The sequence below is a fragment of the Chiroxiphia lanceolata genome, chromosome 4, assembly GCF_009829145.1.
Source record: "Chiroxiphia lanceolata isolate bChiLan1 chromosome 4, bChiLan1.pri, whole genome shotgun sequence".
NCBI lineage: Eukaryota > Metazoa > Chordata > Aves > Passeriformes > Pipridae > Chiroxiphia > Chiroxiphia lanceolata.
In genome coordinates, this window is record NC_045640.1 from 72758763 (window position 1) to 72774111 (window position 15349).

At 41.0% G+C, this 15349-nt stretch overlaps 1 protein-coding gene across 3 annotated transcripts in view; it reads left to right on the plus strand.

The window, feature by feature from the left end:
- The window catches only part of NDST4 (N-deacetylase and N-sulfotransferase 4), a 108789-nt gene that overhangs the window by 22625 nt on the left and 70815 nt on the right, over positions 1 to 15349 (plus strand). For 2 of the 3 annotated variants that reach the window (XM_032684663.1, XM_032684662.1), the window contains exon 3: positions 9622 to 9761. The exons of the other annotated variant lie outside the window; for it this stretch is intronic. The gene's annotated coding sequence lies outside the window, so the exon portion shown is untranslated. The remainder of the gene's footprint in view (positions 1 to 9621; positions 9762 to 15349) is intronic. 3 annotated transcript variants of the gene reach the window in all.

The window sequence follows — 15349 nt, forward strand, 5'->3', positions numbered from 1 at the left end:
GCCAAAGATAAAGCTTTTCCAATCTTTTCAACTACCTTTTTTTTTCTTTCCTCTAGTTATATTATAAGCTAAGAATGGTTCCAGAGAGCCTGTAGAACATATAAATTAGCAAAACAACCAACCTTGATTTACTCCATGTGTGAGCTGTGCTAAGTACAGTGACAAGTTACACACTGAGAAAACACAGCATGGCTCTGTAATATTTCCAGGCTCTGTGTGTAGGAGACACTGAGGAACTCAACTTGCAGTTAAATATTTGGTATTCAGTCATATTTGTGCATAAAATGTTTAATTTCTTGGCTTCCGATTATTCATGAGCAACCAGCACTCAACAGGAACATTTTGGTGGAACATTTGGCCCTCTCAACATAGGCTGCTTTTTGATTGTATGCAAGTTCTTAGAAAATCAGAGCCCTGATGCTTGTATTCAAAATTCTAAATTTAATTGCTGTAACTGTTCTGCAACTGTTGCTTCAAAAGGCCTGGTTTAACTAATGCTCATATCTTAGATCATAATCCCACAAGATGAACAAACACAGTTGGTTCAAACACAAAAGAACTCAGTGATGGAGAGCGCAGGACATAAAACACTCTCCATCAATTTTGGTGACAGGTTTCTACAATAAAAGTAAGAGTCCAAGGGTCATATTCACCAGGGCTGGCACAGGAAATCACATCCCACAGCTCCAGGGAGATTCATCTCACTCACAATTGTACTCCCTGCACTTCCCTGTTTACTCTGTTTCCCACCTGTGAGCTCATGCTCTGCTGAGACAGGGAACGTACCCAGCTGATGTGTCCTCTGGCAGCTCTCAGTGCCAACTGCCCTTTCTCCCATCTGGGACAGCAGCAGCTTCCCTGCTTAGCAGTTTTTCAACACTGCTTCTACCTTTTTCACCTCGACTTCCCCTCCATTTTGAGACTTCCAGTATGAACAGGATTCCCATTTGCCAGTGGAAAAGTGAAATATCGTGAAATAATTTTCCTGCATGGCAATCAACCACAATTCAACTCTTCAAACGTGCAACTAAAGTAGAATAATTTGGAATCAGGACCCTTTATTTTTCTTTTCTTTTCTTCTTCGCCCTCCACTGTGCTTTATTGATAGGTGAAAGGCTAATTTAGTCTCAAGAGTGTTCTGCGTCCACCCCAACTATTTCATTTCAGTAAATAGCCTCGCTGTGAATTCATTTTAATTAGTGATTTCGTACTTGGAATTGTGCAGTCGTAATACAGTAGGCGTGAGGATCTATTGAAATCGCATAAGAAAGTATAATTATTTTCAAAAGCTCTGTTGGAATAACGCAGGCAAGAAATTCTCCTGCTGTCATCTGTTTTCTGTGTCCAAGGTATCATTAGCACTTCACATTCTGTCTGTATTTATGAAAGGGTAGATGCTTGGACTTCAGGTTGTGCAGGATGCTCCCACAGTGCTGGAGATTTTTCGTTCTTTATTTGCTGTTCCTTGCTGAGATCATTATAATGAGGACAAGATTTTTACTTTATTCAACAATTTTGGTCTAATTGACTGAAAGATATTACAAAGAAATATAGGAACAAAACCTTGAGATTCAGAAGGATTTTCTCAACTTTATGGGCCTGGACCAGGATTTTTTCATGCAATGTGGAGTAAATGAAGCGGGGTCTAAGAATAAAAAATCAAAACCTTGTCATACATGTTGCTGCCAACTGCAGGCTGACAAAGAAGAGGTTTGAGAAGCAGTGAAAGAAAAATCTTTTAGAGCCATAAGTTCATCTCAGATACGAATCTGAACTTGCAAACAAGATGCTGGGCTTCAGCCCAGAGGTATAAAATTAAAGAGGCTGACAACGTACAAGAAGATGAAATCAGGCATTAGATGCAGCTCAGTTCATTGCAGGACACACACCGGGGCACAGAACAAAAGGAATGCTAAAGGCCAAATGGATTCCTAAAGACTACACTGGGCTGCACTTGATGTGCGAGTTCCCTTGGAGGCCTTTTTGTCTTTTATGCAAAATTATCCTGTTTGAGAACACTGCCAGAAATTCACTGGCACGTCAATGAAAACAAGAAGCTTGTTCTTAAAATGCAAGCAATTTACACCTACTTAGAGTGACTATAGTTAAGGAACACATACGTATGAGCTGTCAGATCTGCTCCCTTCAACTCCCTCGTCGTGTCGATGTGGACATGTTGGCAGGTTTCCTGACCTGCACACAGCCTGAAGGAGTGGGCTGCCTTCAGCTGTCCGACGTGCTGGCATCTGATCCAGGATTCTCAGGCCTGGAAAGAGCAGCCTGGATGAGGGGGAAGAGCACCAGGGTCTCAACAGCACTCAGTCCCTCTGCAAAGAAAGGCTGCTCCTCATTTCTGGGAGAAGGATGACGGCGGGGACAACCAGCGTATCTTTGCATTCCCATCTCCCTTTGCTTTTGCATCTTAAATCTCTTAAGAGAGGAAGTAGCTGCAAAACTTGGATCTAGTCCACGTCTAAGCTCAGACCCTTCTCTGACACAAACAGCAGCTCTTGAGCAAGCTGGCATTTCCGAGGGGGAAATGTGCTGCTCTGTGGAGGGAGCGTGGCAGTCCTCGGGCTCCGCTCTCCGTGGGCTTGGAGTGGCAGCTGCCACTTAATGGAGTGTGGCAGCATCGAGTCTAACACAGCTGACTCCAGCAATGCTTTAGCCGGTGGCAGGGCTGTTTTGTCACACACAGATTTTGTGTTGATAGCTCTAGTGAAGTACCCGACAATAGTCAGCGGGGAGAGAAAAGCTGATGGTCTCAAAACAAATTCATAGGAAAAGTAGCGAAATGGGAGTGTTGATATTCCATTTCAAGTTTTACTAGTTCAGAAAACAAGACTTTTAAAACCTTGTAAAATTACAGATTACAAAAGCAATTTACTGAAGCTGCCATGCCTCTGAATGTGTATCTCACTGAAAAGCCTGACAGTGTCTCTGCTTGCGCTTCCCTCTTGCGATGCAGACCCGGCATCTGCTTTATTCATCCCTCATTTGTATTCCATTATTTCACCATTTCTCCCGACTAGATCTCAAATTTCTCAAATCTTAAACACCAGCATCTCCAAATGAGAGGAGCCTGGCTGCCAGGGAGAAGGAGCTTGTATGTGGCCTCCTCTGCACAGCAGCATCCTTCCCTGTGGCAGCAGAGCGCTGCAAATTAATTACCTGGACATTGCTCCAGGCAGGAAGGTGTTTGCATCAAGAGCATCAAACAAGTAGTAGTTTTGTTTCCAGAGAAACCTGAGGGTAAATTATATACAGAGGGTGTCATGAGATCACCTGTCTGAATTCATCAATATTAAGGCCTTTGGAAGAGCGGAAAGATGAGGACATCTTTCGATGAGGACATTGAAAGATGAGGACTGAGAGTTCAGAAAGCAATCAGGTCACCTGAAATAGAGCAGCCCTACAACCTGGGATCAAAAACAGGGGAAAGGGGGAAAATTAAAAAGGAATCCCAAGTATGCATGTTTTGTCAGTGACAGAAGAGGTGTATTTGCCTGGGCTTTTCTATGGGATGCTCGAGAAGAAATCTGAGAAACTTGCATAAACTTGAAAACCATTTGTAACAAAGTTACTCAATAGAAGGGAGTTTAAAGGCCTAGAGAGGGGAGGATGAAAAGATAAGATGAAAAGGTCACCATGCAAAGACCTCACAAGTTCTGAATTGTATGTATTCTTAACTATCTAAGTTTTAAAAGGGAAAAGAATTTGCATATTGAAGTTGCAAAGTGGAACAGAGTCTGGTCTGCTTTGTGCAGATAAAGCTTCCCAAATATTGTGTATCACTGAGGAAAATAAAGCCCAAAAACAAAGTTCTTCTGGGAAAAATAAGGACTAAAATCAAGAAATAAACAGGGAAAAACCCCCATATTTATCCCCACCTGCTGCCTTGCAGTTGCAGGAATTTGAACATATTGGATGCATCTGTCTGCACTGGGCAAGTAATTGCTGTTTACCATCCTAGGGGAATGCCAGGAAAGCACAGGGAGATCATAATCCTCAGAGCTTGGCCCTCTTTTTCATAAAGTATGTTCAACAAAGCATACACTTAGACCACCTGATGATGTGCCTCCCCCTGGTAACCAAACCTCTGCTTTTCCCAGATATGGCAATCTTAAACACAAAAGAGCAAGGAAATTGTCCACTCCATTTATGCTGCTGAAATCTGAGTTAGAACAGGCACACTTATCTCCCAGGAAAATGGTTTCTGTCAATATCCTGGGAAGGGATGCACCCTTGGGAAGCAAGTGCACTCCACAGAGCTGTCCAAGGAAAGGCAGAGGGACACACTGCTTGTTTTCCACCTCCCACTCTCTTCTGCATTTGGCTCACTGTGCAGGATAGGAGTAAAACAGATGCTGTGTTCCCACCTGACTGTTTTGGTGTTCCAGAGATGAGCAAGTACCCTAAACTGCACGCTAATCTCAGTTTAAAGCACACTCTGGCCCTAGACCAAAATTAGCCCCTCCTTGTACTTTATGAGTGGAAAAAGTAGATGGTTGAACACAGGGGACGCAGGCTGATGAGACATTACATTAGCACCACTTTTTGGGTCTCCAAATTAGGATGCAGAAGAAGAATGCAGTCTCTGCCTTAGCCAAATGTAAAGGGAACATTTTTGCATATTTTTGATATGTGATCTTATCAGCAGACAGCTTTTTCTTTTCAGTAAAATAAATCCTGGTAATTCCACAGCACGGAAATCTGACAGTACAGAAAGTAATCTTTATGATGGCTAAAAGTCTTTGCACAGCATATATTGCAGCTTAGGATAATTATTTATTGCTGGTGTTACCACCGCTGAGCCTTTAATGCACTTGTGGCCAGTGGGCAGAAAATAAGCAATCCCTGGTGACAAAGGCAAGAATGCACTTCTTCACGTGGCAAGGAACTTTTTAAAGTTCCTGTCAGGCTGCAATATCTTTCCCCTCCATGCAAGAGTATTAAAATACAAACTTTGGATGTATAAATCAGAGCAGGGTGAGTTCACTCCTGTGCCAAGAGGGAGCCAAATGAATCCCAGGGATGTTAAAGCTGGAAGGGGCCTCCTAGATCATCTTGTTCTGCCTCCCTTCCCCTTGCCATTAACAGCTGCTGGTGTCACAAGAGCAGAATGTTAAACAGCACAAGTATGGGGAAGGAATTCTGGGCTCTCCCCTCCGGCTGCTCAGCAGTGCATTAACATTTTCCACAATATATTTACTACAGCATTCTTTTTCTATACCTTTCTATTTCCTCACACACCATATCTGATATTCACACCATCACCTCTACAGTTATGGTGAACTTTCTTTAACTAAGTTATTCCACTGTAAGACTGACCTTCCCTCAGGAATGCCTTTTTCTCCTAAAGCATAAAAAGAATTTTCTTTTTTCTGGTTTCGGCCCATTGCACCTTTTAAATACTCAATAATTCCTTCCCATCTTTACTGCCCCTGTAGTTATGATGTTTATAAGCAAGTGTATCCCTTCCTTATTGCTTCAGTATGGAGGCATGGAAGTGACAGCCACATGATAAATAGCCAAACTGAGGAATCACACGGGAGACTTCCAAAGCTGTAAAGAGGAATTATCCATCCCAAGTGCAGGCATGTGTGTATGCACACAGGTGTCCAAAAGCAGAAGGAAAGAAAGGATTTTCAGCAAGGCTAATATTCCTCCATGAGGAATGATTCTTTTAAGATGCTTCGAGAGCAGCGAGGTGGATCTATCAGCATGCAATTTTATTTATTTCCACTTCACAGAAACAATCACTCTGGAGATGAAATAAGCCAGAGGAGGTGATCCTGTCCACCTCTTTGCCATTAGGCACTGCATAATAATACTTCATGTTTTCTGTGTTTAGGTCTCTCTCTTCCCCACATTTCTTATTTCACTAATATGCTTACTAAAGCTTTTGAATATCTTTAGACCACTTGCCCGTATTAGCTTTCTGCTTTCTGAATACCAGAGTACTTGCCCAGCACTCTTGTGATACATCATCTGAACGTAGGCTGGCTTTTTCTATTATGCAAATATTATTTTACTGAGAGTTTGATCTGTTTTTCATGTATATTAAAGAGTATAACAGCTACTACTGTTATCAGTAGCAGCAACTTGCTTATTCCTGAAACAAATAATGTTAATGCTGGTGGTATAAGCTTAGGAAAAGATATTGTATTAAAAAGGGTTGGAAAAACAAAAAAGGTCCAGTATGTCCTGAGGAAATAGCTCACTGTTTCCTTGGCTGAACAATTTAAATATTGTTAAATATCAAGTTTTTATCCACTATAAAAACTTGACTGGATGGTCTCGCATGGGTTTCAAGTTTAGTTCAGGCCTGGTTTTTTTCCAAAAAGCCTTTTTTTAATATAGTTCAAAGCTCCATAAATTAGGTGCAGAGATGGTACCATAGCAACCACGAGAAAGTAAGTTTAAACACTGAGAAAATGAGCTTTTTGCTTTCTAATAGCAGAGCTTTCATATTCATATCTTCTTGTTGGGTTTGAAACACCTGCTTCTATTTCAGCTGACTTTGCTGAGAGAACAGAAGCTGTATAGTATTACTGAAGTACAATAAAATAAACCTGTTTCCTGTGAATATTCTTTGGTCATGGACAAACAGAAAACTGAATTTTGAATGGTGAGGAATTAATTTAAAAGCTAAATTAAATACCATTTCCTTGAAATGGAAGATGGGTTTTTTTGGTATGAAACAGAATTGGTTCCCACAATGGATACAAGAATAAACCTACTTTTTCCTGCTGACTCAGAAAAATCAAATAAATCCAAACAATCACTACTGCGATTTCCTTAAATCAGTTTTGAGGCTTTCTGCCCTGTCTGCACAATAATGTGGATTTTGTCAGAACAGCCGAGGAACTGAGAGTTCAGTGTCCTGGCACGTTGCTGAGTTTTTCTGTTTACCTGCCTTGAGTTTAAGGCCTTGACTCCTCTTGGATTTGCATCTTTGTTTTTAAAGGTCTTGGTGTCTGGAAAAGTGGGTGTAAAATGCTGACTTAAGTAGCATCTCCTGCTAGTAACATCTCCACATGCCTGTGTAGCCACGTAACTAGAAAGGCAAGGGATAACAATCAATGAAGACTTTTTAACTAAAAGACTCAAAACCAGTTTATCTTGAATCCTTTTGCCTTCTCAGTTATATTTTTAAGTAGGATAATTTGTCCTGTCAGTATATCGACTGCAACAGATATAGAAGATCTTAGAGTCATAGAAAGTATGTCACACCAAGCACACACTCAAATTTTGATTTATCCCGAAGTGAAATGATTTCTACCCAACAGGAATCTCACTATTCCCACACTGCAGTTAATGAGAAGTGAACTTTGGGTGAAAACACACATAAATCTGACCAATTCTCCCTCTCAAGCAGTCAGCCTCCCAAACATACACCAAGACCTCTAAAATAGTCCCAAAATACACCATTTTGCAACCGCGTGCCCTCCTCGTTAATGTGGGAACGCGTGAGGCGGACGAGACGTGTCCCAGGAATCTGGATCCCTGTCAGACATATTGTGGTGCCTCTGAAAGGCAAAGATGGGGATGAAAAGGCAGGAAACAAGTGAGCAGAGCTCCTGGATGTCGGTGTGATGGCTGAGCTCGTCTGGGAGCTGGAGAACTTCCAGCCCCCGGGCTGTGGAGGAGAGTTGAAGAGCTGACAGCTGCCGCACTTGACCCCCCGCAATTCCGCAATTCCCCATCACCTGCAGGGCCCAGCTGGGGCCAGGGGTGCTCAGGGCCACCCTGGGGTGATCACACCCCCATGGCCCCCTGTGTCAGCACAGGTAGAGCTGCAGAACTTGTGAAAATAACAGGATGAAAATAATTCCCTATTCTTATACCGTAAATGCAATTACGCTTCCTCTCCACTTTTTCCACACCCGATTTCCAGGGAAAGCAAGTCAAAAGAACTTCAAGAAGTTCTTGAAGAGGTTTTTGCCCCATCACCGTGAAGCAGCAACTACTTAGAAATGAAACCTCTAAACTTGTAACTTCCGTTCATCTTTAGCACGACTAACCCACACCTCAGGTTTCAGCTGTCCAAGAAGTAGCGTTATAATTCCTCACACCAACCCGTGCAAAGCCTTGGAAATTATGGAGCTTTACAACGGGCCTAAAACTCTTAGGTCCAGGTTACAGAGGGATTCTCCGAATCCCAGAGCTACGCAAATGGGCTGCAGTTATGCAGAGCAGAGCTCTGAAGACACTGATATCCCTACCTCACACCTCCTTCGTACCTGAGGGGAGACAGCTCCATTGCCATAATTAGTGCTCTTATTTATGGCTTACAGAATTTTTCAGTACGTGCTACTGACACATCTTCATTTTCCCTGTACATTTTGTATTGCAATGTCATTACTGATGACTTATTAGCAGTAAAATAATAACAGGACCAAGAACAGCTGTGTTGGGGAGGTATTGATTATTGAATAATATATTATTAAAAACATGCTCACGGTTTTTGACAAGTGTGTTAGAGGCAGTAGCTGTTCTATAGTCAGAGCTGGAGTTTCCTATTATAAGATTAATTTACTTTTCCAATTAAGTCTTGGAAATACATATGCTTTGGTTAGCTGCAATTTACTAAAATCTGCATTCTGTCAAAAAAGGGAATGTGTGATTATAGTCTTTTCTCATTGATCATTACATTTTCCAGACTACAGTCAGAAGAGGGAGAAAGGAAAGAGGATCAGATGGTGACTACATCCCAGCCTAAAGCAGGAAGGGAAAGGTTCATACAGTCCATTAAAGTAGAACGTGAGACAGGGAAAAATGCACTTCTTGATTCTTGCCTCATTTAGCAAATAAGGAGTAAATAAATAAGGGGGAAGGAAAGGGAGAGATTTCATACATTGGGAAGTTCTTTGACTAAATGCTGGAGGTTCCAGCTGCCCAGTGGCCATGTGTATGTCTGTCAACACCACATCTGAATCCAGCACAGTCGGATGCAATTCTGGTAGTGACACAACATTTGAAATGTCAGGCCTCAATTTAGCCCTAAATAGAACAGAAATTATACTTGCAAAGCAAATATTAAGCTCCCTTTTTTCTCATCCTCCCTTTGAGTAGTCTGTGTGACCAGAGAAAACATGTCATTCTGGAAAGCCTCCAATAAATTTATCAGAGTTCACTTTTAATTGTTCCTTTGGATCTAATGTATGTATCCTTCTATTTACCAATATAGAGGGTTGTTCAGAAATATTTATTTTCCCTCCTGTGTTTACAGAAGCTGGAAATGTTTAATTATTTAACCAGTGTTAAACACTGTTTATTGAGAACATAAATATTCAAATCTAAGAAATGGTTATACATAAATACTTCATTGCTATTTTAAATAAGGATAATATAAATTGATGGATACAAAGTGTCATCAACTCACTTTTAAATAAGCACTGAACGTGCAAATTAATGAGATGTGAACTCCCCAGAAGTGCAGAAAAACACTCTCTGCCAAATATCATATTAGCTAAGAGCTGAAAATTGTCATTTACAGAGCAGAGACCCTTCCATTAACTGCACTTCCCTATTATTCTTCTCTTTCATTGAATCTGCCTATTTTTGGAGCCTGACTAGCACAGACAGCCACAACCTGCTCTTTCCCATTCTTTCCAGATTCCTGAAGCAGTGGAGAGCAGAAAATGAGGCATATGGCTCCAGAGAGGAGGTGCTGGCTGCCAGCACAGACTTCCCCAGCAGCAACAGGAGAGCCCCTAAGGCTGCATCTGGACCCCCAGCTGGGGACCAGGCTTCAGGTACGAGACCTGGATCAAAAATTTAATTCAGATTAAAAAAAAAAAAAAAAAACCAAAACAAAACAACCCCAAATCATTTATATGCCAAAAATATTTGCTAGCCCATATTGAAGTTCTGGACAAATATTTATTTTTGTTATTTCACTCCTCACTGTACCCCTGAGCTGTTTCCAAGCCAGCTGTTGGGACCAGGAGTAACCTTGGCATCTCTCATTACAAAAGAAAGGTATTTTTGGACTGCAGAGTCACTATCTTTACCTCATTGAAGTCACTTCTCACACAACAATCTGGATTTATCCTGTACCTCCTGTCCATCCCCAGTGAGTTATGGCATCCAGTGAGATCATACCACAGATACCTAAAATACCCTTGCTGTCCTCCTTTGTTCTGCTATGATTCTTTGACAGATGGAAAGAGAATTCTCATCCCTACAGGGGCAGTGCAACATATGCAATGGGCAGAACAACTACTTCTGTTTCTGTTCCTCTTGGTTGCTTTTCTTTCCTACTCCATGAAGATTTCCAAGATGACAGCAATGAGAAACCACTGTAAGTCTCCCTGGACCACTTCTGTTGGTAAACAGTGAAACAAGTAGTGCCTCACTGACTGAACTCTGGGGTTGAGTACAGCATTTGCAGTGGGGCTTGTCATTAGTGCCAATGCTGGAACAGAGATTAAGAAAAAGTAAATTTAACCATCACTGTACTTACACAACTTAGGTGAGGTAATACAGGGGAAATGCCAGTCAAAATCTGGGGATTTATCTCCTGAGACTTAATCACTCCCCTCCAATCCAGCTGAATTACTTAAGGATATTTGTAAATAACTGTCACTGCCTGAAACACTGGGGACACTAACACTTTTTAATTGTAGATGTGTAACTATGAGGCTCCCACTCCTCCCAAAAGAGGAACTTGCCTCTCCCCAATCACTCCAGATAAACTCAGACCTCTGTACCCTCATTCATGTCCGGCACAGACAACGTGAACAGCTTATTGTGATGCAACTCTACAGCAGTGCTCATGCAGCAGGTGAATAAATACGGGAGAGAAATTTAGTATATGAGGTTATTTTAAAGGAGCATGGACCTTTCCATGCTCCAAATACCCAGGAGGCTGAGAGAGATTGAAGTCCAGAGCCATGTGCTGACAACACATCAAACCCAGAGAAGCACAGAAGCAAATGAAAGCATTATGATAAGTCCACCCATGCATTCCACAGGAAAGAAATACCAGATAGAATCAGAAATACAGATGATTTCATGTCACCCCAGACACATCTCACCACAAACCCTGTTCCCAGGACTGGCACCACAGACTTGGTCCTTTTTCTTATCAGTTTTTGAACCAACTTTAAAGGAGAGCCCTTGCTGTGACTCAGAGGCTGAACAGAGCATTGTAAACCAAAACGTGACGTTTTCCCCCCCCTACAACTTACAACTGGGTAATCTACGAAATTAATTTCCTTCACCTTTAACGTGGTGCTGGTGTGTGCATTAGTCACAGCCTGACTGAAGGGAAATGTGGCATCAAATTTATAGTAACAGCAATTCTCCTTAAAGTACATCCACACAGACGGATTGGCAGCCCCTGATACATGGCTTTAAACTATCTTTTATACAATATTGCCCTCTATGGGAGCCCAAGATGTAACAGATTTGAAGTATGCACGCTCCTGTTCTTTTGTCCTATTCATTTTCTTGAGTATACTATCTACTTGCCTAAAACACTTTTCTTGTTAACATAAAAGCTTTATGCCACCAGGAAAAAATCAACCTACCATCCTCTCCTCATTTAATCCATTTCTTTTGAGCCTACATTTCACATTGTAACAAATATCTATTATTGGTGCTTAGCTTTTATATGATAATTTCAGTTCACAGACTCCTTCTTGAAGAGTGTGTGCCTCTCTGCTATGCCTAAACAACAACAAATAAACAAAACAAACCAAAATACACATGGCCCAGTAGCCACACATCACTGGTATGAATAGGTCAATAACATTTTGAATATTATTTCCAAGTGCCCAAAAGTCTTCAGAGAGCAAAAAGCCAGTTCCAAAACGTCATTAAAGATAGAAACAGATATTTTCCAGTGTAACCTGCTGAGCATGAGTGCCATGGGTAAAGAAGGAATGGCCATGATAAAGGAGTATAATGGTCAAACACCAAGGGCTTAATTCACTTGGAGTGCTCTCAGTCTTGATTACCCCATCCTTGTTTTTCTTTGATCATTTTTATTAAGCCACCTTTATTTTCTTCCCATGAGAAAAATGTATTTTTTAAAGAAATCTCAGTACAAAGGTGATTGTTTGAAGAGCAATGATCAGAGGACATTACTCACGTTGAACTGTATTGCATAGCCAAAAAACCCCCCAACCACCCTGCTGCCATCCTGATATTTTCAGAGCAGTGCTGAAAGTCTGTAAGCAGTTCCTACCTCAGGAAAAGTGAATCAATAGCAGTTAGACACTAAAAGCATTTCTTTAGCTTATTAACTCTGTTCTAACAGATGTTGCAGACAGATTTCACATGTCTAAAGAAAGTAAATGTAATTCAGTTCAACATAAATATAACATCATGATCTTGGTTTCCCTTGTCAGACTACGACATTTTCAAGTCTTTTGTGCTCCCTTTTGTTGAACCCAGATCTGTGTGTGTTTGGTTTGGGATTTTTTATTTTGTGACACAGCATAGTCACATCAGTCTAAAAACAGACCTCAGAGGGCATACTTCCATTTCCCATTTTACTGCCCTGTGTCACGTTCCATGGTTGGGGGTGGCTTTTGGAAAGTGCTGTGGCCCACTAGAGAGATACCATTCCCAGAGCACCAGCCTAGGACATCAATTTTCCTAAAAGAGGGAAGACCTCTTTTAGCACCACGGACCTGACTCAGAGCAGTGGCAATTTAGAAAGGAGAGGGTCAGGGAAGAGAACAGGAACTCATTTACGAAGGATTGGTTCCACATCATGATTTCCCACCCCAGCTGGAGTATCAACACCAGATAAAGCAGAAAACAAATGATAAGGGGATGATCTAAAATTAAAAAAAAATTGCTCAGAGCTGAAACAAAACACTCCGTGCAAAAGGATCCATTTATTCCAGTAATGCTAGAACACCAGTTTGAGAGTGGTTTAGCAATGGATTTTTCACTTTGAGGGTTTTAAGTTTTAAATTATGGTATATAAAAAAGATATATTTGTGAGAGTTAACCTAGGGAAAAAAGTCATCCTTAGAAAGCAATGGAAGTTTGATATCAAGATCGCAAGGACAGAAAAGCACAAAGAGAAAGATAAATGCTCTTTGTAGTTTCTCCTTTGAAAGTCATTCCTGGTTTCACCTTTCATTCAGAAGTGGATCAGAGTATCTGAAGAGCCTCTGTAGACATGGTAAAGGGGACTCCCCACTGGAGCTTGGGTCTAATGAAGCTACTCTACGAATCATTTCACAGTTTGACTAACTCAAAGAATTAAAAAAACCCAACTCTTAAAACATTAAACCAAGAGTTCAAGCTCCTTTATTTTTTGTAATCAAAGAAGAAATGCTTAGTTTTAAGATTTGTATGCTCTCACTTCATTTTTTGGATGATGTCCTTTGTGCTAACTGCTTTGGCAGCAGCTGGTTTGCCTTCCTCTGTACATCTTCCCCCACCTTTTAGTTTAGTTTCAGCAAGGATCTACAAATACAGATTGACTTGTTTATCAGCAAAGAGGTCCCAAGAACAGTGATCACGAGAGCAGACCAAACAGGACACAGCTCCCACACATTGTGAGGTGTTGCAGGTGCAAACACAAATCACAAAGGGACTGAGCAGAATATAAACCTTCTCTGGTGCTTCAGTCTCTCCTGCTACAACAAAGCGGCCTGGGGAAAAGCTCTTCTCATTCTAAGCTCCAGTCCTACCTCCATTTATTTCCCAGGAGCTTTCTGCTGACTTCAGGTCAAAGTTGAACCCAGGAAGGATCCTGTAAGGAAAATTGTGGGACAGAGCCCAAAGGCTTTATGGACACACAAAGACATGCTTCTCTCTCACACAACATGAACCGTTGTTCTCAGTGTCACTCAGGAAGGGGTGACACAGATCAGGCTGTGGATCAAGCACAAACTCACTTCTTGCTTTGATGGTATCTCAGTAACAGTCCTTGAAAGACCACAGTTTATATTTTTATAGTTGAGTAAGCACTTAAGACATAAAACAGTAATGTAATTAGAGAGATGTGGAGCAGTTCTAATGCTGGATGTTAATGAATGTATGTTGGTTTAACAGATATTTCAACATTAGTTTATATCAGTACCCTTTCTGAAACTAATACATCTGAAGCCTTACAGGAACAAAGCCACAGCAGGATATCAAAGTTATCTTACAAAGGAATAAAAGATAAAGGTCATTACAGAGTTGGTGTGCACTGATTTGCCTTTATCATCTCCAGAAGTGTGTCCAGCTATAAACAAGGGAGGATAATAGAAGCTGAATTAGAGACTGTGCAGCTGGAGAAAGTCAGCAGTCAGGGAATTTAGTTCTTTTCTCCTTTTTTTTTTTTTATTTTACTTTAGGACCATGCACAGCATTTTTGCAGTTGATGGTGTTGCAAATCAGTGCTTCATGCTTAAGTGAACTACCAGCAGCATATTCCCCCCTGTCATCTGGGAAATAAGAATAGCCTGTGACAAGGCAGGCACTCAGAGTAGAAGACACAAATGCCTTTACTGAGTTGTGGTGCATGAAACCCAGCTCCAAGTCTATCTATATTTCATCCCTACATTTCTGAGTATGTAAAACCTCTAACAAGGTTTGAGTCAGAGTCAAAACACTCAGATTAAAAACCCCAACAACTTATTGAGACACCAAGAAAACCAAACAGACTTTGCTTAATGAATTATATGAATACTCAAAAAAAACCCCCAAAAAAAAACCCAACCAACAAAAAAAATCCAAACAACATTCTGGTATGCCTTTATGTTTTTTCCACTTTTGATGTGAGTATTTAAGTTCTGCATATGTCAAGGAGCTGCTGGAGAATTAAGTCTAATCTATAAAACTCTTTTAAGTTGCCATAGTTCCTCTTAAATCAACGGATGTTTTGACAATTTACACCATCTGAGGCACTGCTCTGTGTGTTCAATAAAAGACACTGTTCTGTGTGTTTAATAGAAGACACTGCTGTTTAATCACAGGCGAGTTCATAAGAAGCTCAAGAAAAAGCTGGTCCTTTCAGGAATAGTCATTTTTTGTTCTTTTCAACTCATTATGAAGTTCAGTGTCAAAAGCCATCTTTCTTTCAATAAAGACAAAAAATGTGTCTTTAGCTGAAAGAGACAGTTCTGTGGATTGCAGTGAACTTAATTTTCAAGTGCTTTGAGGTGGTTTTGGAGAGGAGAAGTAGGGAGGTACCTATTGCAGTGTCACCAGAGCACTGAAATAACAGGTGAGAAGACTGGGGGCAGTCAGAGATCACAAAAGCTCAGCATGAGACCAACAGAACATCAGTTCAAACATTCCAAAGTTTTAGATAGTCTAGAAGAGTGAACCAGGGAGGTACCACATATTACTTGTACTAATTTCTGAAAGGATTTGCTTGCTATTGATC